Genomic DNA, 27,791 nt, shown 5'->3' with positions numbered 1-27,791 from the left:
AGGGAGGTTTAAACAAGGGAAGTGGCAAATGGATGACGGAAAACATTAATATTCAATTATCGATGTAACCCAAAGTTTGAACTTAAATTCTGTGATTTTTCTTTCACAGAAGAATAACGTTTGATCTTCTGGTGACGTAACTACGCAATAAAGAAAAATACGTTCCAAACTCAAAATTATGCCACACGCATTGTTCTTTCAATAATTAAGGACTAACGGTGGTAACCGTTGTAAGTGCCAAAAGCGAAAGTGTTGGGAAAGCTCATCGTTCCGCACATCAGTCCGTAAGAACTAGCACACTAGTGCCCTCATTACACGCCCTTTGAACTAGTTAGAGGGCTACTAGCCACATTTCACGTTTACCACATTACAAAGCATGGCACATTTCACAGTTTAACATGGAAAACGGTATTTGAATTATTTTGGCACTTACAGCGATTACCAATTTTAGTCTTCAATTATTTTTTCCTTGCCACACGAACAACAACAAAGTATAAAGCTGTGACTCGGTGAAATAATTTTCGTGGCACCCGTTTGGCAGAAAAAGGAAAAAAAAAGCTTTGACCACAAGGAGAATCGAACCTAGAATTTCAGCTTACGAAGCTGGCGTTTTACCGACATGGAAGCAAGCCGCGGTGCGAAAAAGCATGCTATTAGGGCGATTTCTCCTGAACATTACACTTTTACATGTCCGGTCTGTGCACACATTGCTCACAGACTATAAATTAATGTTGTGTGTGTTTATTAATGGACACGATCGAAGACGTGCTTTTGTGCAAGGTTAGGGTTTCCAACCCCTAATGATCTTAGTGCTCTAGCTTCTGTCAACATAACAGCTTCCTATATGTGACTACATATTTTATATGTAAATGCCACATACATAATTATATTTTTAAACCAACTATTTGCCGAAGAAGAATGATTTTTCAGGAAAATATGAAGACATTCATCAAGCCTGTAGTTATTTTGGGAGCTTTATTATCATACTTTCGTGTTCAATTTACAAGGTAGAAAAGCAGTTTGCACACGTAAGAGAAAGTAACGAAAGTGATCCTGAAGTCACATCATTCGGTTCGTGATAGATATTGTTATTAGCTTGGATTGTTTATTTTCTCTCGTCCGCATCTTGAACGTCAATTTGATTTATTTTTTGTTAGCTTCGTTTTTCTTCCACTATTAGTTAATCGCTACGAAGAAGATAAATGATAATATGGGAACGGTGATGACGGGACACTCGCAAAGAACACCCACACTCCGGTCGGAATTCGAACTCGGATCCTCTTGGTGAATGTTATCGTTTCTGTTACATCAATCTACGGAAAGAGGTAATGCAACCACCATCCACTGCCATCTGCTTTCAAATGAATATGAGATTTTCCCCAAGCGAAGGGATTGAGGTAGGGTTTATTTTTAGATTATTTATTGGAAACTGAGTATCTCAAACATATTTTCCCGAATTTTCTCCTGCCATTCACTTTTCAAATTGGACACTGCATTGCGTTAATAATTAAAATGCAAGGCTTTCCTGTAACAGTTTCTTTTCCCTCGCCAAGTCAGAAAATTCCCTCCAACCGGTGAAAAAACTTTAGTGATTAGCATCAATGTTTTCCCGAACCTTTACTTCGGCTGTATTGCCACCCTCGATCGGCTCCGAAGCTAATCTTCGAATCAAACGAATGTGCCAGTTTCTCTGAACAGAAGTGTACATATATTTTTATGTAACGTAGTTAACGGGCTAGTCGACAGTCCAAGTCACCTCCAAACATTAAATTTTAATGCTAAGAAGGATGTGTTACGGTTCAGGCAGCCGTTTAATTACGGCAAATCCCACTCAACAGTGTACCAGAATTCGCCCATTCTAAGAGTATGTATTAAACACAATGAAATAGTCAGAAAAGGTGGAGACTTGGATTTTGCTATGCCATTCAAGCAGTTCCTGTCTGTCCTTCAAAGAACATTATAAACAAATTTAACTCCTAAATTACTATACATGTTTCTGTGTACATGGGAATGTTTGTTAATATAATTATGCCCGTATGTGTGTATATTTGTTTATATATGAGTATACAGGGTGTCTAAAAAGTAATAGCGCAAACTGACACAGGTGAAAGTACACGATAATAGAAGCAAAAAGTCTCAGTAAACATGGGTCTGGAGACGAGCCGTTTTCGAGATAATCGCGATTATATGATTACAAGCCGCCACTGACTTCATTGTTTGTAAACGTAGTCCTAGTTGGTAAAATATACTTTTCGTTGCTATATGGTTCCATTTCACTACACGGTCCAGCACAACTGACGTGACTCCCACAATACGGTTAGACTGTGTACTGATTGTATCCATACAACGTCACTTCGCAAATGTACTGATTGATTGCAACGCCACCTCTCGGAAATGTTCTGTTTGATTACAACGCCACCTTTCGAAAATGTTCCTTTCTTGTAAACAAAGAGCAACCCTCGGGCCGAGAAAAGAGTAAAGCACTCGGTGTTTACAAAATGCAATGAGTGAGGGCTTGTAACCACATATTATTAGCATTTTACCAAACACGACGACGTTTACAAACAATGAAGTCAGTGGCGGCTTGTAATCACACATTCGCGAATATCTCGATTACGGTTCGTTTGCAGACCCATGTTTCCTGAGACTTTTTTGCTTCCATTATCGCGTATTTTCACCTATGTCAGTTTGCGCTATTACTTATGAGACACCCTGTATACATGTGTTTAGTTATGAATGTCTGCATAAAGATATGTATCTTGTTATACTTCGGTAAATATTAGATTTATGTTTTGTATAAAATTTGTGCTAGTATTATTTACACAATGATTAGTGCAGTTTTGCTTCCTTTCTCCTTTCTTTTGTGGTGTTGAAATAGTAACTTTTTAAAATATTTACAATGTATGTAAACCTTTTGTAATTGAAGCCAAAGCTCTGTTATAGGTGAAAATAAATAAAATAAATAAATTTATTAAATAAATAAATGTTAGCGGTTTCTTTTTGTATTCGGTTGAACATAAGAAACAAATAGGTTGTGAATAAATGAGTGACGTCGACCCACGTGTTCACTTTATGCACGGAAGGGTAAATCTTTTGACCTACAGTTTAAAGTGGAATCGAACGACTATAATCCTCCACTGTGTTAGGAAACGGGATTAGGCGAAACGGGATGCAATCCTCCCACCATCTGTTTTGATTGGTTGATGGATTTGGTTTATTTCAATTCCCTTTTCTCCCACTTTTGGATCGCGAAGACGATGAGTGCTGAGATGATGAAACTGATGAAGAAAACACTCATAAAGAATATACATGCGCAGTCCGGTATTCGAACCCGGGACCCCTGCTGTCCCACCCCCACGGAGTTGGGCAAACCAATACAATCTGTAAAAGGATGAATATAAAGATTTTAAACTTCAAAGAATAACAGTGAATACAAAATGCTGGATTTTTTTTCATTCATCTCAATTATAAAACCTGTAATTTTGAACCGACCTTAATTTGCGCACATTGTGGCTCATTTCCTGTAGAAACAAGTAGGGAATGGAATTTATCAAAAAAGAAATAGAAGAAACAAACAGATGAATGATAAAGTATTTTATTTATTCAGCACTACTAATTATATTTCGAACAAACAGAAAATATTTTAACTGTGTTCATTATTGTAAAATCTCTACTTCAACACTTAATACCGATACATGGCTGATCGAAAAAATAATAAAAGTCGTAACATAAGATTACCGTTCCGTCTGTTTCAGCTAAACGTATCTTAACAATATATTCACCAACAAAGCGTTTGAACTGCTTTGCATAATCTGTGAAATCGAATTCACGCACATATCCAGGGTCCATAATTCCCTGAAAGTAAAATCAATATATATGTACACATACATCTCCTATTTAAACATCAATCCATACATACATACATACATATACATATACACGTACATATAAATATATATATACATAATCCTTATCCCATACACACCATACTTTTGTGTAAGTTTGCACTATACTCGGATCCTAACCTAGTACATACGCAGCTCTGTGTGTATATATGTATTGATGTGTGACTCAATTGAACCTTGGGAATAGAGAGTCACCGGGATGTAGCAAATTATAAAGCGAGAGGTTTATGGTTCATAACTAATTCAAAAGGGACCCCCTGGTCAATGAAGGAAAAGATGAGTTATAAATGAGTGACAATGCTCTCTCCACATTATCATACCTGTCCGATGTTCTTGTAGAGTCCTGTCCTAAACGAAGATGTATGTTGTGTGCGACGGGCTAAATAAGATTATTAGCTTTACGAAATTTTGCCTGATAGCGCTGGTGACGCGTGCAGATCGCTGGAAATTTAATTTCTATACCTTCAGATTCCAAACAGTAAATATTTGACTTACAACTAACAATAACCACTTTCCATAGTAACGACACTAACCCAATTTACTGACACATGCTCAATTCCCCCCTCTGAAAAGGAAAAATTAAACATATAAGCATTGTCACGAATAACCAAAATGAAAGTATATGTTAAAGACTGCAAATATGAACACCAAGAAACAATGAACTCATTTATTGAGTTGAATAATTACACCCGTATCATATTTATGAGAGCATTATCAGTCAGCTGATTTTGAAATACTTTAACAGAATTTTTCAACCTTATTGAAGCATGTATTGTTTTTATTATGAAGGAGAGTATCTCCTTATTGAACTATGATATACGAGTCAACTGACAATATGTTGATCGTGAAAGCCACCATATATGGTCATGTGATCTTCAAGAACTTATCAATACCAAATGCACACCATGCAAAACATACTGCGAAAATATATACATATGGTATTTGTGATCGACGAGAAATTAACAATATCAAATATACATCAAACCAAGCAATTCTGTGACATATAACGTCCAATATGTATCATGGCCAAATCATCACTTTATATATTATCAAATGTCAAAGACGTTTCGCTCAAGCTGTCAAGAATTCAAATTTCAGACTTCAATGGCGTCCATTTTCCTCGCGCTCATTCACGCGGTGCAAATAACGATTTGTTCGTTATCTAAAGAACCACACTGACCACACGCTAGCATGCTTCGAAGTACATTGACCGACGGGTAGATCTACCTACAAGCGTTGAAACATGAGCTCATGCAATACTAAAAGTACATATGCAGCTTACCTCACTTGAGATATCACGAGGCAAAATTCGCTCCTCATACCACCTTGTTATGTTTCAGTATTCCAAATCCAGCTCGCATTCCCAATGATCCGTGTTTACTCCAAAACATTGGCTCATCGCTTCTAGCCCTATGGCCAAGTAAAGTAATCGTGCAACTCAGGCGTCCACGCCGAAATTTGCAGATCTTGGTCACCGTATATTCATACCGATGCCGTTTGTTCAGCGTCCATTCTCCCGGAATCCCGCTTTCTTCCCCACTTTCTTCTTCTTCTTTTAGTCCTCGTTGCCCCAACCTTTTGTGCAGAGCACGATTGTCTTTACCAAATCAACAATTTACTTGATTAAGAAACCACACGTTAACAAATATGCGTATGCGTTAAGAATCCCATTGTAATGCTTATTAAGATAAACTTTTTGCTGTTAATTAACCAATGGCATCTAGACCAAAACGCTGTAAATTTTATTATTTTGCGCCATTACTGCGAATTGCCCATGCGTGCAGTGACCGACACATCAAAATGTCCTTGTGCATAAGGAAACCGCGAGAAAATCGGATATCAAACAAAGGAATTTACAATTTAAATGCGCACAACGGTCAGAGCCATCTAGCGATTCTTCGCGTAAGTACTAAAGCAGCAAAGTTTTTATATTGCATAGGCATTCTACCTATCGTGAATTCTCTGCACTAGACGAGTTCATCGTCTTAGGACGTGAGTTGGGCTACTTTACCCCAGCAAACACACACGACACAAACTCAAGTTTCCAGAATACCTTATGACAGCTCGTCATAAATGGCGCCCAACATAGGGCTGAACCCTCACACAATAATTTTGATACAATACTAATTTTAGACTTACATCAAACAAACATTCATATTCTACATATTCACTAATATACATATTTAATATATACAGACATTCTAATTTATTGTTTACAATATAAAACATCCCGGATCACCAACTCTGGTGACTCCATCATTCTCCCGAAAGAAGGAACCCCGCATGTGTCTTGGTCTCTTGCAAAACATAGTGGCTTGTATATTCTTGGTTGGAGCAGGACACAAATAAATGCCTAGGCCCACCGCAACATTATACTTACTTGACTATTAGCCCGCCGCAAGCATAACCTAACTTGACCTTTACCACATCATACCTGCCCTCACCCGCAAACTCAACATAGCCCCCATGGAACTACCTAAACAACTTTTACTTTGCATCTGGATTCATTCTATCTGAGCTAATAACTATTGTAAATGTTTCACCTTATTTTGGAGCAATCAGGAAGATTTCAGGCTCATCTCGCATGCTAGTACGCCGCAGAAATTTCACCTACTTGGTCAACTCGCCCGCCGCAGGCTCAATCTCACTTTACCCATACGAGAAATTTTAACCTTGAACTTCCCCTACCCCGCCTTTATCTACACTGTCCTTAACTACCACGTCTGATTTACAGCTAAACCCCATCATCTGTAACAATTCATCCACACCCTCCAAATTCAAATCTATATTCAAATAAATCCCATAAATCTCAAAATTTGGTGTGTCAGATAGCCAGAAATATGTTTCTCTTACAAACACAATTCGATGTGTGGACAAACTCAGCAACCTTAATTGCGACTGTGCAAGGAGAATTCACTAAAACCAGAAGCTAAATCAAACAGATGACGACAACAGCTCCGTAAATACATGGCGCGCAATCACTGCCACCAAATGTATCACTACCATTTTTGTTATTAATCCTGGAACCGAACCAGGATACTCGCCTTAAGTAAACCAAAGATACGTTTTATATGTCTTATAATTTCACGCTGCTATGCAAGATTAATTGAAATTAATTTCTTCCCTCTTGACTACTGGTTACCATCGGGTGGCATATCTCAGATACCCCCTACCATCACCATGCCATGTATACAGAGAAAGCAAATCTATTGAATGTCGTTACTTTAACTCTCCAAAATACAGACTCCAAACGAACTTGTGTCAGGACTAAGCCGACACTAATGGCAAATGTCCCCTCGACACCCTATCGTTCTCACATTTTCTATGTGTGGAGACGTATTTTCCCAAGGACGAACAAATACAACCTCTAGTGTCCCTGATGTTCCCTTGTGTTTCTTTAGAACGCCAATCAACACAATTCTACCCGAGAAATTCGCACAAAATTTTACAATGAAACTTGCATGCACATGTAACAACAAATTCAAAATGATACTGCCCACTTAAAAGCTGTTGGCTCCAAAATGATAGTGAGGCTGCTTGACTTGTTAAATACTCCCATTTCAAATTTCCCGCATCAGACTGTCCATCAGATATCTTTCCTGAGCTATAAATTTGACACTAGACCCCAACTGAACTGACGTTTGAAAATAAAAAAAAAATAGTATTCAAATGATAATTATATTCAAAAATTTATTTTAAACTACCCAAAGATACATACGTTATTAAATCCTTCAAATTAAATATATTATCTTTAATATTTACATTTTGTACAAAGCGAAGTTACTTTCACTGATTAAAGAGTGATGATCGCTCCGATGATCTCATCAGGCTTCATCTTTGAGCAATCATACTCAACCATATGCATCCCATGCCATTTTCTTCTGACATGAGTGCGATGCCAGATCATTCTAACCCTGTACCAAAGAGACAAGGCCAAGAGAAGACAAATACTCAAAATTTCCCCCAAAACTTTTGTGCTGGTACTTTTCCGAGGAGACCCTTTTGTTCTTCTCTTCCTAATATGGCTTGGACTGAGAGACACTCTTCCTCCAGCAACAGTTCGACTAACTACCGAAGTTATCTTGGCAAGTGAGTCCGTAGGTGACTTCATTTTAACTCTGATGCGCCTCCCATATCTGACTGAATAACCAGTGCCTAATTTCATGAAAGAAACGACACATGCCATACTGGCAATTCTTTTGGGCATAAGAACACGCATAGGACCACACCTAATGCAACTTCTGGGTTCGATTACTGAATTCCTCACAACAGTCTGCAATGGATAACCAACTACTGGTATGACTACGTTGTGTACTGAATGATCTTGAATTATGGACACTAAAGGTAAGTCAATACTATTTTCCCCAACAGACAGGATAGATTTGTTCTGAGATGATACTGCATTTGAGTGTAAGCACTGAGAATCCACCTTACTTTCCGGACACCCTGTATCAACTTGCACCGTGTGGACACGCTTACTCAACGAAGATGAACCTAGAGAACCACTTTGTTTACAACCAACACCCAGTAAAGGAATTTGCAAGCTCGGTTTTGGGAAAGATGCATCTTTTGTGCAGAAGCCGACAGGGAAAGACTCGTCTCTGTTACCCGACACCCCAAAAGACCACTCCTCGCTTATCAAATATTTTCCTTTATTACCCTTGTGGTGTTTTTGCTCTAACGTTCTGTTTCGGTTCAGTTCGCTGGTACTCTGTGCATAACTTTCTGACCAGGAAGTCAGAGTGCCTGTGCAGTGGTCATGTTCGACCGAATGTGAAGTACACATGCAATTGGTGACCGCAGAAGAAGTTACAACACCATTCATCAGTTCAACTTTACTCCCTGACAAATCAAACTCCTTCGTCAAAGACTCATGCCTTTTTTCTACCAACTCAGCCCTGTATTGTGATACTGAAAACGTGAGATCGTCCAGACCCTCACTTGTTTTAATAACATCTTGCTGCAGCTCAAATATGCATTTACTGGTGCCCTCTAGATCAGACTGTAGTTTCCCCACTACCTTACTTGTATGAGCTGCAAGTTCTGTTTTGAGCAACTGATTGCTTTCATTGAGTTCTGATTTGAGCAACTGATTGCTGTCTCTGAGTTCTGATTTGAGCAACTGATTGCTGTCTCTGAGTTCTGATTTGAGCAACTGATTGCTGTCTCTGAGTTCTGATCTCAGTGACTCAGTGAATTCCTTGTACCTTTCCTGACTTTGTTTAATAAAGGCGAACAAGGAATCTAATGTGACCGGTTCCTGTTCTGTTGCCATTATTAATATTAGCTTTAACCACAGCAATTAACCAACTAAAGATTAACCTACTTGAAACCCAACAAGAAATCCAATAACGCAGCCCCTCTGCACTTGAGTCTCATAATCTTGTGACGGGCTAAATAAGATTATTAGCTTTACGAAATTTTGCCTGATAGCGCTGGTGACGCGTGCAGATCGCTGGAAATTTAATTTCTGTACCTTCAGATTCCAAACAGTAAATATTTGACTTACAACTAACAATAACCACTTTCCATAGTAACGACACTAACCCAATTTACTGACACATGCGCAATTCCCCCCCTCTGAAAAGGAAGAATTAAACATATAAGCATTGTCACGAATAACCAAAATGAAAGTATATGTTAAAGACTGCAAATATGAACACCAAGAAACAATGAACTCATTTATTGAGTTGAATAATTACACCCGTATCATATTTATGAGAGCATTATCAGTCAGCTGATTTTGAAATACTTTAACAGAATTTTTCAACCTTATTGAAGCATGTATTGTTTTTAGTATGAAGGAGAGTATCTCCTTATTGAACTATGATATACGAGTCAACTGACAATATGTTGATCGTGAAAGCCACCATATATGGTCATGTGATCTTCAAGAACTTATCAATACCAAATGCACACCATGCAAAACATACTGCGGAAATATATACATATGGTATTTGTGATCGACGAGAAATTAACAATATCAAATATACATCAAACCAAGCAATTCTGTGACATATAACGTCCAATATGTATCATGGCCAAATCATCACTTTATATATTATCAAATGTCAAAGACGTTTCGCTCAAGCTGTCAAGAATTCAAATTTCAGACTTCAATGGCGTCCATTTTCCTCGCGCTCATTCACGCGGTGCAAATAACGATTTGTTCGTTATCTAAAGAACCACACTGACCACACGCTAGCATGCTTCGAAGTACATTGACCGACGGGTAGATCTACCTACAAGCGTTGAAACATGAGCTCATGCAATACTAAAAGTACATATGCAGCTTACCTCACTTGAGATATCACGAGGCAAAATTCGCTCCTCATACCACCTTGTTATGTTTCAGTATTCCAAATCCAGCTCGCATTCCCAATGATCCGTGTTTACTCCAAAACATTGGCTCATCGCTTCTAGCCCTATGGCCAAGTAAAGTAATCGTGCAACTCAGGCGTCCACGCCGAAATTTGCAGATCTTGGTCACCGTATATTCATACCGATGCCGTTTGTTCAGCGTCCATTCTCCCGGAATCCCGCTTTCTTCCCCACTTTCTTCTTCTTCTTTTAGTCCTCGTTGCCCCAACCTTTTGTGCAGAGCACGATTGTCTTTACCAAATCAACAATTTACTTGATTAAGAAACCACACGTTAACAAATATGCGTATGCGTTAAGAATCCCATTGTAATGCTTATTAAGATAAACTTTTTGCTGTTAATTAACCAATGGCATCTAGACCAAAACGCTGTAAATTTTATTATTTTGCGCCATTACTGCGAATTGCCCATGCGTGCAGTGACCGACACATCAAAATGTCCTTGTGCATAAGGAAACCGCGAGAAAATCGGATATCAAACAAAGGAATTTACAATTTAAATGCGCACAACGGTCAGAGCCATCTAGCGATTCTTCGCGTAAGTACTAAAGCAGCAAAGTTTTTATATTGCATAGGCATTCTACCTATCGTGAATTCTCTGCACTAGACGAGTTCATCGTCTTAGGACGTGAGTTGGGCTACTTTACCCCAGCAAACACACACGACACAAACTCAAGTTTCCAGAATACCTTATGACAGCTCGTCATAAATGGCGCCCAACATAGGGCTGAACCCTCACACAATAATTTTGATACAATACTAATTTTAGACTTACATCAAACAAACATTCATATTCTACATATTCACTAATATACATATTTAATATATACAGACATTCTAATTTATTGTTTACAATATAAAACATCCCGGATCACCAACTCTGGTGACTCCATCATTCTCCCGAAAGAAGGAACCCCGCATGTGTCTTGGTCTCTTGCAAAACATAGTGGCTTGTATATTCTTGGTTGGAGCAGGACACAAATAAATGCCTAGGCCCACCGCAACATTATACTTACTTGACTATTAGCCCGCCGCAAGCATAACCTAACTTGACCTTTACCACATCATACCTGCCCTCACCCGCAAACTCAACATAGCCCCCATGGAACTACCTAAACAACTTTTACTTTGCATCTGGATTCATTCTATCTGAGCTAATAACTATTGTAAATGTTTCACCTTATTTTGGAGCAATCAGGAAGATTTCAGGCTCATCTCGCATGCTAGTACGCCGCAGAAATTTCACCTACTTGGTCAACTCGCCCGCCGCAGGCTCAATCTCACTTTACCCATACGAGAAATTTTAACCTTGAACTTCCCCTACCCCGCCTTTATCTACACTGTCCTTAACTACCACGTCTGATTTACAGCTAAACCCCATCATCTGTAACAATTCATCCACACCCTCCAAATTCAAATCTATATTCAAATAAATCCCATAAATCTCAAAATTTGGTGTGTCAGATAGCCAGAAATATGTTTCTCTTACAAACACAATTCGATGTGTGGACAAACTCAGCAACCTTAATTGCGACTGTGCAAGGAGAATTCACTAAAACCAGAAGCTAAATCAAACAGATGACGACAACAGCTCCGTAAATACATGGCGCGCAATCACTGCCACCAAATGTATCACTACCATTTTTGTTATTAATCCTGGAACCGAACCAGGATACTCGCCTTAAGTAAACCAAAGATACGTTTTATATGTCTTATAATTTCACGCTGCTATGCAAGATTAATTGAAATTAATTTCTTCCCTCTTGACTACTGGTTACCATCGGGTGGCATATCTCAGATACCCCCTACCATCACCATGCCATGTATATAGAGAAAGCAAATCTATTGAATGTCGTTACTTTAACTCTCCAAAATACAGACTCCAAACGAACTTGTGTCAGGACTAAGCCGACACTAATGGCAAATGTCCCCTCGACACCCTATCGTTCTCACATTTTCTATGTGTGGAGACGTATTTTCCCAAGGACGAACAAATACAACCTCTAGTGTCCCTGATGTTCCCTTGTGTTTCTTTAGAACGCCAATCAACACAATTCTACCCGAGAAATTCGCACAAAATTTTACAATGAAACTTGCATGCACATGTAACAACAAATTCAAAATGATACTGCCCACTTAAAAGCTGTTGGCTCCAAAATGATAGTGAGGCTGCTTGACTTGTTAAATACTCCCATTTCAAATTTCCCGCATCAGACTGTCCATCAGATATCTTTCCTGAGCTATAAATTTGACACTAGACCCCAACTGAACTGACGTTTGAAAATAAAAAAAAAATAGTATTCAAATGATAATTATATTCAAAAATTTATTTTAAACTACCCAAAGATACATACGTTATTAAATCCTTCAAATTAAATATATTATCTTTAATATTTACATTTTGTACAAAGCGAAGTTACTTTCACTGATTAAAGAGTGATGATCGCTCCGATGATCTCATCAGGCTTCATCTTTGAGCAATCATACTCAACCATATGCATCCCATGCCATTTTCTTCTGACATGAGTGCGATGCCAGATCATTCTAACCCTGTACCAAAGAGACAAGGCCAAGAGAAGACAAATACTCAAAATTTCCCCCAAAACTTTTGTGCTGGTACTTTTCCGAGGAGACCCTTTTGTTCTTCTCTTCCTAATATGGCTTGGACTGAGAGACACTCTTCCTCCAGCAACAGTTCGACTAACTACCGAAGTTATCTTGGCAAGTGAGTCCGTAGGTGACTTCATTTTAACTCTGATGCGCCTCCCATATCTGACTGAATAACCAGTGCCTAATTTCATGAAAGAAACGACACATGCCATACTGGCAATTCTTTTGGGCATAAGAACACGCATAGGACCACACCTAATGCAACTTCTGGGTTCGATTACTGAATTCCTCACAACAGTCTGCAATGGATAACCAACTACTGGTATGACTACGTTGTGTACTGAATGATCTTGAATTATGGACACTAAAGGTAAGTCAATACTATTTTCCCCAACAGACAGGATAGATTTGTTCTGAGATGATACTGCATTTGAGTGTAAGCACTGAGAATCCACCTTACTTTCCGGACACCCTGTATCAACTTGCACCGTGTGGACACGCTTACTCAACGAAGATGAACCTAGAGAACCACTTTGTTTACAACCAACACCCAGTAAAGGAATTTGCAAGCTCGGTTTTGGGAAAGATGCATCTTTTGTGCAGAAGCCGACAGGGAAAGACTCGTCTCTGTTACCCGACACCCCAAAAGACCACTCCTCGCTTATCAAATATTTTCCTTTATTACCCTTGTGGTGTTTTTGCTCTAACGTTCTGTTTCGGTTCAGTTCGCTGGTACTCTGTGCATAACTTTCTGACCAGGAAGTCAGAGTGCCTGTGCAGTGGTCATGTTCGACCGAATGTGAAGTACACATGCAATTGGTGACCGCAGAAGAAGTTACAACACCATTCATCAGTTCAACTTTACTCCCTGACAAATCAAACTCCTTCGTCAAAGACTCATGCCTTTTTTCTACCAACTCAGCCCTGTATTGTGATACTGAAAACGTGAGATCGTCCAGACCCTCACTTGTTTTAATAACATCTTGCTGCAGCTCAAATATGCATTTACTGGTGCCCTCTAGATCAGACTGTAGTTTCCCCACTACCTTACTTGTATGAGCTGCAAGTTCTGTTTTGAGCAACTGATTGCTTTCATTGAGTTCTGATTTGAGCAACTGATTGCTGTCTCTGAGTTCTGATTTGAGCAACTGATTGCTGTCTCTGAGTTCTGATTTGAGCAACTGATTGCTGTCTCTGAGTTCTGATCTCAGTGACTCAGTGAATTCCTTGTACCTTTCCTGACTTTGTTTAATAAAGGCGAACAAGGAATCTAATGTGACCGGTTCCTGTTCTGTTGCCATTATTAATATTAGCTTTAACCACAGCAATTAACCAACTAAAGATTAACCTACTTGAAACCCAACAAGAAATCCAATAACGCAGCCCCTCTGCACTTGAGTCTCATAATCTTGTGACGGGCTAAATAAGATTATTAGCTTTACGAAATTTTGCCTGATAGCGCTGGTGACGCGTGCAGATCGCTGGAAATTTAATTTCTGTACCTTCAGATTCCAAACAGTAAATATTTGACTTACAACTAACAATAACCACTTTCCATAGTAACGACACTAACCCAATTTACTGACACATGCGCAATTCCCCCCCTCTGAAAAGGAAGAATTAAACATATAAGCATTGTCACGAATAACCAAAATGAAAGTATATGTTAAAGACTGCAAATATGAACACCAAGAAACAATGAACTCATTTATTGAGTTGAATAATTACACCCGTATCATATTTATGAGAGCATTATCAGTCAGCTGATTTTGAAATACTTTAACAGAATTTTTCAACCTTATTGAAGCATGTATTGTTTTTAGTATGAAGGAGAGTATCTCCTTATTGAACTATGATATACGAGTCAACTGACAATATGTTGATCGTGAAAGCCACCATATATGGTCATGTGATCTTCAAGAACTTATCAATACCAAATGCACACCATGCAAAACATACTGCGGAAATATATACATATGGTATTTGTGATCGACGAGAAATTAACAATATCAAATATACATCAAACCAAGCAATTCTGTGACATATAACGTCCAATATGTATCATGGCCAAATCATCACTTTATATATTATCAAATGTCAAACGCGTTTCACTCAAGCTGTCAAGAATTCAAATTTCAGACTTCAATGGCGTCCATTTTCCTCGCGCTCATTCACGCGGTGCAAATAACGATTTGTTCGTTATCTAAAGAACCACACTGACCACACGCTAGCATGCTTCGAAGTACATTGACCGACGGGTAGATCTACCTACAAGCGTTGAAACATGAGCTCATGCAATACTAAAAGTACATATGCAGCTTACCTCACTTGAGATATCACGAGGCAAAATTCGCTCCTCATACCACCTTGTTATGTTTCAGTATTCCAAATCCAGCTCGCATTCCCAATGATCCGTGTTTACTCCAAAACATTGGCTCATCGCTTCTAGCCCTATGGCCAAGTAAAGTAATCGTGCAACTCAGGCGTCCACGCCGAAATTTGCAGATCTTGGTCACCGTATATTCATACCGATGCCGTTTGTTCAGCGTCCATTCTCCCGGAATCCCGCTTTCTTCCCCACTTTCTTCTTCTTCTTTTAGTCCTCGTTGCCCCAACCTTTTGTGCAGAGCACGATTGTCTTTACCAAATCAACAATTTACTTGATTAAGAAACCACACGTTAACAAATATGCGTATGCGTTAAGAATCCCATTGTAATGCTTATTAAGATAAACTTTTTGCTGTTAATTAACCAATGGCATCTAGACCAAAACGCTGTAAATTTTATTATTTTGCTCCATTACTGCGAATTGCCCATGCGTGCAGTGACCGACACATCAAAATGTCCTTGTGCATAAGGAAACCGCGAGAAAATCGGATATCAAACAAAGGAATTTACAATTTAAATGCGCACAACGGTCAGAGCCATCTAGCGATTCTTCGCGTAAGTACTAAAGCAGCAAAGTTTTTATATTGCATAGGCATTCTACCTATCGTGAATTCTCTGCACTAGACGAGTTCATCGTCTTAGGACGTGAGTTGGGCTACTTTACCCCAGCAAACACACACGACACAAACTCAAGTTTCCAGAATACCTTATGACAGCTCGTCATAAATGGCGCCCAACATAGGGCTGAACCCTCACACAATAATTTTGATACAATACTAATTTTAGACTTACATCAAACAAACATTCATATTCTACATATTCACTAATATACATATTTAATATATACAGACATTCTAATTTATTGTTTACAATATAAAACATCCCGGATCACCAACTCTGGTGACTCCATCATTCTCCCGAAAGAAGGAACCCCGCATGTGTCTTGGTCTCTTGCAAAACATAGTGGCTTGTATATTCTTGGTTGGAGCAGGAAACAAATAAATGCCTAGGCCCACCGCAACATTATACTTACTTGACTATTAGCCCGCCGCAAGCATAACCTAACTTGACCTTTACCACATCATACCTGCCCTCACCCGCAAACTCAACATAGCCCCCATGGAACTACCTAAACAACTTTTACTTTGCATCTGGATTCATTCTATCTGAGCTAATAACTATTGTAAATGTTTCACCTTATTTTGGAGCAATCAGGAAGATTTCAGGCTCATCTCGCATGCTAGTACGCCGCAGAAATTTCACCTACTTGGTCAACTCGCCCGCCGCAGGCTCAATCTCACTTTACCCATACGAGAAATTTTAACCTTGAACTTCCCCTACCCCGCCTTTATCTACACTGTCCTTAACTACCACGTCTGATTTACAGCTAAACCCCATCATCTGTAACAATTCATCCACACCCTCCAAATTCAAATCTATATTCAAATAAATCCCATAAATCTCAAAATTTGGTGTGTCAGATAGCCAGAAATATGTTTCTCTTACAAACACAATTCGATGTGTGGACAAACTCAGCAACCTTAATTGCGACTGTGCAAGGAGAATTCACTAAAACCAGAAGCTAAATCAAACAGATGACGACAACAGCTCCGTAAATACATGGCGCGCAATCACTGCCACCAAATGTATCACTACCATTTTTGTTATTAATCCTGGAACCGAACCAGGATACTCGCCTTAAGTAAACCAAAGATACGTTTTATATGTCTTATAATTTCACGCTGCTATGCAAGATTAATTGAAATTAATTTCTTCCCTCTTGACTACTGGTTACCATCGGGTGGCATATCTCAGATACCCCCTACCATCACCATGCCATGTATACAGAGAAAGCAAATCTATTGAATGTCGTTACTTTAACTCTCCAAAATACAGACTCCAAACGAACTTGTGTCAGGACTAAGCCGACACTAATGGCAAATGTCCCCTCGACACCCTATCGTTCTCACATTTTCTATGTGTGGAGACGTATTTTCCCAAGGACGAACAAATACAACCTCTAGTGTCCCTGATGTTCCCTTGTGTTTCTTTAGAACGCCAATCAACACAATTCTACCCGAGAAATTCGCACAAAATTTTACAATGAAACTTGCATGCACATGTAACAACAAATTCAAAATGATACTGCCCACTTAAAAGCTGTTGGCTCCAAAATGATAGTGAGGCTGCTTGACTTGTTAAATACTCCCATTTCAAATTTCCCGCATCAGACTGTCCATCAGATATCTTTCCTGAGCTATAAATTTGACACTAGACCCCAACTGAACTGACGTTTGAAAATAAAAAAAAAATAGTATTCAAATGATAATTATATTCAAAAATTTATTTTAAACTACCCAAAGATACATACGTTATTAAATCCTTCAAATTAAATATATTATCTTTAATATTTACATTTTGTACAAAGCGAAGTTACTTTCACTGATTAAAGAGTGATGATCGCTCCGATGATCTCATCAGGCTTCATCTTTGAGCAATCATACTCAACCATATGCATCCCATGCCATTTTCTTCTGACATGAGTGCGATGCCAGATCATTCTAACCCTGTACCAAAGAGACAAGGCCAAGAGAAGACAGTAGAGCAGTGTCCCCGGTTCTGCGCCCGAAAATGGGGCTCGGTGGGGCTCGCCTTAATGGATTTCTCTCGTAAGGCGAGAGCCCCATTTTCTCGCAGTGTTGCCAACTCCTCACTCAAAAAATCACCAAGGTTTTTGTTTTTGGGTCTAACTTAACCTCAAGCAAGAAGCTGGCAACACTGCTTGAGGCTTGTTTTAATGGTTTGCTCTCGTAAGGCGAGCCTTATTTTCTCGCAGTGTTGCCAACTCCTCACTCAAAAAATCACCAAGGTTTTTTGTTTTTGGGTCTAACCTAACCTCAAGCAAGAAGCTGGCAACACTGCTTGAGGCTTGTTTTAATGGTTTGCTCTTGTAAGGCGAGCCTTATTTTCTTGCAGTGTTGCCAACTCCCCACTCGAAAAAATCACCAAGGTTTTTGTTCGGTCTAACCTAACCTAAAGCAAGGAGCTGGCAACACTGCTTGAGGCTTGCACCTAACCTAACCTAACCTAACCTAACCTAACCTAACCTTACCTAACCTAACCTAACCTAACCAACCTAACCTACCTAACCTACCTAACCTAACCTAACCTAACCTAACCTAACCTAACCTACCTAACCTAACCTAACCAACCTAACCTACCTAACCTAACCTAACCTACCTAACCTAACCTAACCAACCTAACCTAACCTAAAGCAAGGAGCTGGCAATACTGCTTGAGGCTTGCCTTAATTAATTGCATAAAGCAATTTGCCAACCTACTGGTATTTTTGCCATAGCTTTTTACAAAAAAAAAGAGAGGAGAGAGAGAGGGAAGAGTTAAACAACCGACAATGCTGCTAATATTTACCTACAGCTTTTTTTTTACTTGGCAAGGGTTTAGCCAATTTATACACTGGCGCAACATACACACACTGGGCAATAGAGCTGGTAACAAATATATACTGCCGTAAAAGAGAGGGATGGATGGATGGCAACACAGTGTGTGCGTGTGTGTGTATAATATGTAGTATTATTAACTAGAGTGTGTTGGCAACCCATCTACAACTAAAAAAAAAAATAGAGATACCAACATTGCCGTAAGATAAAGAAAGATAGACCTATCGCGACTTTTGTAAACCTCTCTTGGGGGAAACACGATGTGCTATACACACGTGGGCGCTGGCGCCTCTTATTATTTTTCGTATTGTGAGGCAAACAAACAAATAAATAATTGTTGTTTTTTAGGATGCCTGGCCCCTAACCCCGCCAGGGTGCCTGGTGCCCAACCCAAAAAGGTTCTAACGGCTGCGGTTGTAGATTACCGCACCTCTGTAGGGTTTCACGTGTTTTTTTTCCCCCAAACTTCCATGAAACCCTACAGAGGACCTCCGTAATGCATGCAACGTGTACTAACGACTCTAGTGTTATTTGATGTTGTAATATTTTGGATATAGAGTTTTATTGTGTGATAGATAAAAATAATTATGTTTATTATATTTTTTTTGATGAAGATGGAGAATGTATGTGTGTGTGTTACAAATAAAGTTGCATGCTTATTTTTTTAGTGTGTTTGTATGTGTATGTGTTTTTGATGTTTCGACAGCATCTGAAACGATAAAAAAAAAATTTATTGTTAATTTTCTCGTGTAAAAACAACAACAAATTTTTTTGTGCAAATTTTCTGATTTGTCTCTCGTGCTATAGTGCAAAAAAAGATATTGTAACTGATAAGTGATGAAATTGATATTGTAACTGATCTTGAACTAGTGAAATTTTTCGTATTGTGCCATTGAAACTGATTGTGCTAGTACAAAAATTTCTTATTGTGCAAGAAAAAATGTTAAAAACTTGTTAAAACTGCTCTGTGACCCTCTCGTTCATCACGTCGTGGACGAAGGACTTCTCGGCGACCAGGATCACACTGCATACGGTGTCCTCGGGCAACGGACTGTTAAACTCACAGACGACCTTGATGTTGGTGCGATCGTTGACCACCACCTGCTTCCTCTTCGTGGTATTGATGACGGACATGGGTCTGTGGGTTATGAATTCGCTGGGCGTGTAGTACATGTCCACGTTTCCCTCGGTCACGCGTTTGAAAAAGGTGTAAGCTTCGTAAAGTTTTAGGTAATCGTTTTTGGTCATGTCGAGGTTGTAATTCTCGCGCGGGAACACTTCGTTTCTTCCATTCTTCAGATAAATATTCTTGATCTTGCAGTTGTCGAATTTGCTGGAATTTTTTTCCTGATTTTTATCGCGCCCGGTCTGAAAAAGCACCACGACGAAATCTGGCATGTCGAACTGTATGTTGTTGAACTGCGTCGTCACGTCGAATTCCATGTGACTTCCCGACGCCACCTTTTGCACGCACTGGTAACTGTGAAAGCGAATCGGCACCTGCGGACTCTTCAAGATCTCCGCTTTGTACTTGAGGGCGTAGTTTGTTTCGTATTCCACGATCGGCATTCTCAACTCCATGCTCCGGATGACGCACTTGGCTGCTTCGGGTAAAGTGTTGGCTATCGGCGTGCCGTCGGCGTTCAAGTTGGTGTATCGCATCAGCGCGTCGTTGTCGTTGGCTGCTCTTCGAAACGTGACGCGCAATCCCCCCTTCCACATGATCTCCTTGTAGTCCGAGAAGAATCCCGGCAGCAGACGCATGGGAAAGAGCACCGTGTGACTTGTCGTCGATATTTTCGTCCCTGCTTCGAATCCTCCTGCTTGATAGTATGTTGCGTCCGTTTTGGATAATTTCAAAGTTCCCACTGCCGTCGACGTGATGCCTGGATAGTCTATTCTGTCGATGACGGTGTTGTGTTTCCTCACCTCCACCTGCGAGAACAGATGAGGCACGAAGTTGTCCACGAGTATCAAATTTGCTGCTGTGGGAAACGCGTCTCCGCTTTCTTTCTTCACCACGTCGAATTGAAGGTAGAGGTCTGCTCTGTGAGGATGAACGAACCCATCGCCTACGTCCACGTCGTATTCGATCTCCCTGTTCGCTTCGTTGAGATTGGCGAACGTGCGACGGTTGGGAGGGAAAGATTGCAATTCGTAACTTTCGATTTGCTCCATTTTTACTATGCGTGTTATTTATTATATGTTGATCTCCACGATGGCCGTCGTAGTGGCACCTGCGAAATCCACCACGTCTCCTTTCTCGTTCGTCACCACCAACTCTATGTCGTCTATGCGGTTGCGGCATACTGGAAAATAGATCGGCGAAGAGGGTGTGTAGATGATCGGTTCCATGAACTCGGAACTGGGTTTGAACGTAGCTATGATTCCCGTCTGCTTGTGACTTCCTAACAATCCATCCGAAGATTTAGTAATCATTCCTTCCGCCACGTTGCAGTGAACGTTCAGAGTTTCGATGGCTAGAAATTTAGGAATATTGATTGCCGTATGCTTGATGCCAGCTTCGAGTTTGGTGTTGTTCTCGAAACCTAAAAGTTCTCCTATGGTACCCAGGTCAACGCTCTCCGTCGCCGACACGATTTCCACTCTGTGCGTGACCGAATTTTGAGAAAGGTACGTGCCCTTGGGTAATTGAGCTTGCAAAGTGGAAAGATTGTATTGACCTGGCGTGACGACGATGTGTTCGCTTCCGACGCTAATTTTGTTGTTGTGCTGCGTGACGTTAGGTATGAGGTACATGCTGTAGAATGCACGCAGAGCTACGGATTTAGGATAGACGATGTCGTCGTGCAGCGTGAGTTTCAAGATTGAAGATTCGCTCGTGAGATGGAACACGCCCATCGTGTTTAAGATTCCACAATGCTTTCTGAAAATGTTCCACCGATGGGTTATTTATTTTAGACATGTATGCGAGAACGGAAAGGCATAGGTGGCCGCAGTTAACATCGGTGAAACCCTGGATGCGTTTGTCATTGTAGTAGAGGTTGGCAACACTGAGATACTTTACCAACCTGGCAGGTGGTGTGCCACCGAACGAATCGAAAACAAATGCATTGTTATCGTCAATTTTGAGGTAGCATATCCAATGTGTACCAGAATTTTTGTAACTATCCAGGTTGACCACGCCATACTCTTTTTTCTTCACAGCAGAGGGTAGAGAATCGGACATGAAAACACCCCTGAAGTTTTTTATTCCCAACAGTTCGATCAGAGATTCAATATCGAAGTTGGACAGGGCTTCTTCTTTTTTTTATATTTTTTCAAAGCATCGAGGTTGCTTTTTTGTTTTTTGGTTATACCTTTCCCCTTCTTCTCCATAGCCAGGTTGTGACGTTTCTGTTCTTCCAATTCTGCCTTGTTCTTCGAGTCGATGACTGTTTTCGCGATGGCGGCACTTCCGCCGGCCAAACTTCCAACGGCCCCCAATGCTGCCAGGATGGCTGGGATGCTGAATATGAAACCTCCGATTTTTTGCTGTTTCCGCGAACGCTGCAAGCGTCTCAATTGAGGTGTGCTGAGAAGTAATTTCATTCCGTGTCCTTTCGTCAAGCAAGAACGTTTCTTCTCGCGTTGTTTCTTGGTGAGTAAACCATCGAGGGCACCTAGATTTTTCAGATTGGAGTATGGTATCTGGTACACGACACCTTTGGGCTTCATGTTGATGCTCTATATGTTATTTTCACGGTATGTTATTTATATATATGTTTTGAGATTTTTTTTGTTTTGTGTAATTTTTATTCGGTATGTTATTTATATATAAATGTTCTGAGATTTTTTGTTCTGTGTAATTTTTTTTCAAGGATATACTCCGCGCAGAACCGTTACACAAATTATATTACGTGCTTTGTTTTCTTACCAAGAAGTTCCTTTGTACCCTTGTACACGATTTGAGTTTTGTTCTCGATTAAAATAGCTAGCTTCTCGTCAGATAACATGTTAGCGTATCGATCTGGTAAAAATAGACTGTATTGTGCGTTGAGCAACAGACGCGCCTTGGGACCATACTGGGTAGAAACAATTGAACCGGAAGTTATCGTGTAAGGTTTGTCCACTTCCAATTCCTGAATTTTTACATATTCGACTGATGAATTTAGCATTTGTTTTAATGCTTGGGCGTCTAGTGATTGTTTACTCATTTTTATAAGATGACAAACACAATTGGAGTTTTTTTTTTATGTAGTGTTATTTATATGCCGAAGAAATTTTTTTCACGGTTCGAGAAATTTTTTTATTTCTACACACCCCATCCAAATTTTTGTTTTGTGTTCATGGCTATGGTGGTGCCCAGTGCTGCAACTCTTTCTCCCAGCGAAGCGTCTCTGCTAACGAATCTTTCGAAAGCTGCGTGCTCTAACTTTCTGTCTGCTTCGTGACGTGCATGCAGATCGGTGCGAGTGGTGTTGTAGGCAATGTCGTGATCTTTGCATGCGGCGTCCAACGGATTCACACCCTTGTCTCCTCTCTCCAATCTTTTCTTGAGTTTGGTACCCGGTCCGCAGAACTGGTAGCCGGGTAAATGCATCTCGAAAGGTAACTTGTTGATGATGTCGTTCACGAGTCCTTTTCCTTCGGCCACGTTCCAGAATCTCGGAGGCAGCGTGTTGATAATTTTAATGAGGTGACCTATGCCCTTGTCGTCGTTCACGATGAAGTTGGAAAGTTTGGTGCTGATCATGTCCACAATTCCTACCTTCTCGTTGTAGAAATTACGATTGCCTGCATTCTCCTCTCCTGCAATAACCAACAATCGGTCTATGAGCTTGCGCACATCGTCCACCCACACAAACTCTTTGGGCAGGGTGTTGTAGAGTTTGACGCCGCTGCCTGTTTTCACCTGGTTCCAAATCGGTTTGATGAGATTTCTGTACTTCTCGCCGCTGCTCGATTTCACCCTATTCTGCGAGGCGTCGTTGTTCTGGTACAAGGCATCCGTCATGATCAAAATTTCCTTGTAACTCTGGTAATCTTCGTCGGTGTAATCTTTCGGCTGCTTTTTGGCAACGAGTTCCCACAGTCCCACCGTACCCGGATACCTGTTCCAACTATCCTTCTCGCCTAAATTAACTTTAATGTCGTTGCCTTCGAAGCTCACCTTCGATTTTCCAATCTTCCAAACCACACCGCCGCCTTCGTTGCTCTCCATGCTTGGATACAATCCGAACACTTCATCCTTGTCGAATTTCCCCGTGCTCAGGTAGTCTCGTGCCAAAGGTCCCAACTCGATCTTATCCAAAGACGACGGCGTGCTACCTATGGCTCGACGTCGTGGCGGTACGTCCTTCAGTTCGAACGGGGTGGAGGGAATGCTCGAAATAGGCGTGGGTACGGTGTAACTTTTAGCTGCAAGTGGTACGAGTTCGTTGATCAAATTTTTATTTTGTTCCGTCACGCCTTTAATTTTTTTACCTAGATCGCTGATGGCGTCGATCACAGGTTGATCTTGACGTTTCTTCTCTTCGTAGAATCCGCGATTCTCGGATTTCCAACCTTTGAAGCGTTTCGCGAGGTAATCGCGAAGCTTGAGATTTTCGTCTTCAATTTTTCGTTTCGTCATAACGTTATTTATACACGTCGTTTCTCACAACGTTGCAACGTTTAGAAAGTCGTTGATTTTGTTTCTGTATTTTCCGTCGTTGGGTTTTCTCGTCATGTCGATCGTCGCGAATCCGAAATCGTCACTGTTCCAACAGTGGGAGCAGCAGCGTTCCGAAAATTGATTGTAGTTCATGTCTCCGCCTACGTAGTCATCGTACGCGTGCTTGAGGTTGGTGTGATCTTGACGAAACAAACATATGAAATTAGCGTTGTCGCGTACTAACTGTTTTGGAATTTTGGAAAACGTTTGAGCTAGGAAGAAGCAATCTATTCCTTTGTGACGACCTTGCGTGAAAAAATTGCGAATTTCATTTTGATTTTCCAGGATGACATCGTCGAACAAAACGACTGAATTTTCACGACAATCGTCGAGTGGTTTTATTTCCGAAGAGAACGTTGCAATGTCCAGACCATCGTACAGTTTTATCAGTTGCTGGTATTTCGCTTGCTCCAAACTTTTCGAGAACACGTAGAGGTGCCTGTTCTTCCAATCTAACCAATTCGGTGCGAGGAGAAAATTGTCCACGAGCAGTGTTGTTTTCCCACACCCCGAAGGACCTACGATTAGACAGCGGATGCTGTCGGGAAGCAACTCGCCGTTCTTTTTTTTTTGTTTGACTTTCCGAATCCGGTAGACGCTTCACCACGTTCCACGTACTCACAAGATCACTTCGTTCGCGTCGATCCAACTCTTTTCCGGAAGTCCCAGCCATTTGACAAACAGTTTGTCGCCTTTCCTACGCAATACTTTCTCGATGAGGTACGTGTCGGGATGTTTTGTTTTAGAGAGTTCCTCTTCGTAAAATCTTCCTTTCAAAATCTCACCGCTACTATCTTTTATTATATACGTGTGTCGGTTTCCGGGTAATACTCGAACCACCGTAAAAAGTTCCGTGCTCCAATTTTTTGTGAACCCCTTCTCGAAGGTGCGTTTGAATTTGCTGATCCTCACCTGGTCTCCAATTTTGAATTTTGATTTCTTGGTAGTCGTGGGAGTATACTTTGGACAGTAAACTGTAGAAATTAAACGTTGCTCGTCAGATTTCGTAACATCAGCTGGCTTCATGCCTATCGTTCTGTGTACCGTATCATTATAGGTGTCGACGAGTTCCGGCAGTATGTCGACCCATTTGTAATTTCCTCGAAGCGTGAATCGTTTCCACATGTGTGTTTTCAAGGTTCGATTAAATCTTTCCACGATGCTGGCTTTGATGTGACTGAAGGTTGAATAATGTCGAATGTCGTGTTTCCGAATAAACTTTTGGAATACGGCATTGTAAAATTCCTTCCCCTCGTCTGTTTGCAAAAACCGAGGTCGTCTGTTGCTTTCGCGAAAAATTGTCTTGAATGCTTCCGTGACGCATGTTCCTGTTTTGGCTTTCAAAGGTAGAGCCCATGCGAATTTCGAAAACGTGTCTATGACGGTGAGGAGGTACTTGTTGCTCTTGTTCAATTTATGCACATTTTTTAGATTGCCGCTACTCATCTCCACGAGGTCACTTTGCCAGAGGTCATCGATGCTCTTGGTTACCACCGCCAAACGTTGGTAGTTGCGGCGAGCAGGTTTATGCAATTCTTCGACGATGGCTTGCCTAGACATTTTTTAGAGATTACGTTTGAAGAGAAGCACAAGCGTGATGGGATTCAAAGAGGGTGGCACCTCACCAGTGTTTTGAATGATCAGCTTATCACGTCAAAAACGGTGAGATCTTCGTCTTCGTGTATTTCATATATGTTGCGCGTTTCGTTCCAACGTGCCAGAGGAATGTTTCCTGCTTTCTGGACACCACGATTCGATATCAAGGTCATGGTGGGAACGCTAGCTTTTCTGCCGTGAGACCAGTACGAAAATTCGTTTATCTGAATCGTGCCATCGAGGAGAAACTTGTAGTACGGATGATAAGGATGTAACATGTACAGTTTGTTACCTTCGACGAACGTGGAGATTCTCTGTTGATTGGGTACGCTGTTGATTTCGATGGCTTGCAGAGAATGCAGTTTAGCGAATTTAGTATCGACGCTAACGAGGTTGCTGTGAAGCTGTCCCAGTGTATTTTGTACGGGCAACAAATGTTCGACGATGGTATCCGTTACTGAAGAAAATGACGGCTTGATTTTCACTTCCACGTTCAACTGCTTGAAGTTTTCGTTGAGTTCTTGTAATTTGGCACCGAAAGAGGCCAGCGTCGATTCCTGCGTGGATTCCAACACTCCAACTTGATCTCTGATGTTGACGACGATACTCTGAAGATTCTCGACTTGATTCAATTTCGAATTTTTTTCGGTAAGATCGTTCACGATGCTTCGCATCTCGGTAAACTGTGTGTGAAGGTCGGCGACGCTCTGCGAAGTGGGCAGCGTCGACACCTGCGAACTGATTCGTCTCGAATCTGTTCCACGTTCGCCGTTTCCGTTTCCAGTCGTTTCAGCATACGTGATATGCTCCTTTTCAAAGCGTGTAATTCTTTTGAGGTGGGGAGATTGGCCACCCTACTCTCGAGATCGCTCAATGAACTTTTGATGTCGCTCGAATCGGATAGTGCCGTCACAGCCGTTTTCAATTTTTCCAAATCTTCGCTCGAAGGTACGCTCGTCCGTAACGATTCCAAGTCGCCCTGTATGTTGTCCAGTACGTGATGAAAATGAGCAAGCTTCGTTTCGACGTTCAAATTTTCTAAATATTCGATCTTCTGCTGAACCGTGCTCAACGTGTCTTGTATCCTCGTCAACGCACTTGCTTCAGCGTGAATATTTTTAATTTCTTCGTTGATCAACTCCAGAGACGCCTGAAGCGTAGCGATGGTGGTTTGAATGTGTTCGAAATCTTGATAAGCCTCCAATTGAATTTTTATGTTCGCGACGCTTTTGCCGATGACCTGCAGTTCGTCTGACGATGGTAGGTTCGTCATGGTATCTTCCAAAGTCTGTAACTTGGATTTAATTTCTTCCAACGTGCTGGCGAATTCTTCTTGTAATTTGGAAACAACGACGTGCAAGCGTTCTACATCAATATCTTTCACGACGGTTTGAAGTTCAGGGAAATTCTTTTCGACTGCCGAAGTTCGTTCTTCGATTTCGAGTTTCAATTTTTCCAAATCTTCATTTTTCGATTGAAATTGCTGCAATTTGGCCAAATCATTTTGAAGCTTATCCACGCTCAACTGTATATTTTGAACGTTGTCGTAAGAAGGTACGTCGACATAATTTTTTATGAGCGTTTTCAGTTCGGAATCGATTTTCAGAATGGGGTCGAGACATTGCGTTTGGAGCGTAGCGATCTCCGACTCTAAACTTTTGTTTAAGGTCTCCTGCAAAGCGATCAAATCGCTCCTCAACTTTTTAATTCGGACGTCCAACATGAGAATCTCTTCTGCGTGGTCTACACGCTTAGTGTTGCCGAAAATATCGTTAGGCATTCTGGTTAACGGTTATTTA

General features: G+C 40.7%; 1 long non-coding RNA gene across 1 annotated transcript in view; it reads right to left on the bottom strand.

The window, feature by feature from the left end:
* Positions 1-3,579: 3,579 nt before the first annotated feature.
* LOC146000081 (uncharacterized) overlaps positions 3,580-27,791 on the bottom strand; it is a 49,936-nt gene continuing 25,724 nt past the window's right edge. The window contains exon 3 of the long non-coding RNA XR_014443473.1: positions 3,580-3,855. This is a non-coding gene — a long non-coding RNA (uncharacterized LOC146000081). The remainder of the gene's footprint in view (positions 3,856-27,791) is intronic.

Source organism: Lepisma saccharinum, chromosome 16 (assembly GCF_977018435.1).
Source record: "Lepisma saccharinum chromosome 16, izLepSacc3.1, whole genome shotgun sequence".
In the NCBI taxonomy this organism is placed as follows: Eukaryota; Metazoa; Arthropoda; class Insecta; order Zygentoma; family Lepismatidae; genus Lepisma; species Lepisma saccharinum.
The sequence above is the reverse complement of the archived record's forward strand: the minus strand, read 5'-3'. Positions and strand labels throughout refer to the sequence as shown.